We start from the raw sequence: 1,126 nt of genomic DNA, 5'->3' as shown, positions 1-1,126 counted from the left end.
CTGGTGTTGCCATGTTGTAAACAAACCACCTTAAAGCTAACACGACTTAGCATCGTTTCATCTTAAGCTAAGCTACCGATTAGCTTTAACAATTAGGGGTTAGCACCCTTTACTTGAAGCTTTTAAATACAGCATGTGTGTATGCAGTGTGAAGTAACTTGAACTTAACCTAATCCCTGGTTTCTGATTTTTCACTTTATTTTTCTTTTTTTGTTCTTTTCCTATGTTTCCCCATCTTCAATTCGTCTCAGCGAATGTAACAATCTTAGTCTCCTTGGCCCACACCCTCAAGGGCCTCAGACAGGAGGTAAATGAACTGAACCTGCAAGTCACATAATTCTACAGGGAACTGACACCTGCTCAATGAGAGAAGGCACAGAACGGATGCAAGGAACCTTCACAGAATGGTGCAACAGAAGGAAATCACCAGTCTTCAGGAGGCACTTACAGCTGCTGAACACAGAGAGCAGCTTGAAAAAACCACCAGACAGGACTTGGAAGGTCCGAACCTGCGAGGGGGGGGCGAGAACCCACTGTTCACACGTCACCAGCCAGCAGCCACAGGGGGGTGGGACAGGGACCCTTCCAGAGGATCACTGCAGACACTCACACCGTGTGGTAGACACCAAACAGGGCCGGCATGAAACTCCCCATGGTTACTACCACAGACTTCGACGAGCTTACTTCGGAGCTCGCAATTACGCTGGGATGGTGGAGGACACACCAGCTTCACGATTTCTAGTGACGTTCAAGCTACACAGAGAGCTAACAACCACCTGCTGCCCTCCTGCCATCATCACTAGGTCAATCTGAAACTCTTGGCACACTAGAAAATCTCCATAACAATTCCCTGCGAACCACCTGCACCCTCACCAGTGAGAGTCTAGCCCGGCTGTTCCACATCGCGGGTACCACAGATAGCCTACTGGCTAACAACACCTACAAACAACCATCTTACCCAGACCAACTCACTTCAGGATGACAAGTGACACTGCCTTGACACCTGCTGCACAAGCTCGAGGACCCGCACCTTGCTACAGCATCCACCATGGCACCACGACCACTCCTGGAGGCACCAACAGCCAGAGAGCCACCATTGTCTCCCAGCCGTGAGTGGCAGGGGCCG

This window comes from Sinocyclocheilus anshuiensis, unplaced genomic scaffold, assembly GCF_001515605.1.
Source record: "Sinocyclocheilus anshuiensis isolate Anshui unplaced genomic scaffold, SAMN03320099.WGS_v1.1 scaffold1623, whole genome shotgun sequence".
Lineage (NCBI taxonomy): Eukaryota > Metazoa > Chordata > Actinopteri > Cypriniformes > Cyprinidae > Sinocyclocheilus > Sinocyclocheilus anshuiensis.
Note: the sequence above shows the minus strand (reverse complement) of the source record.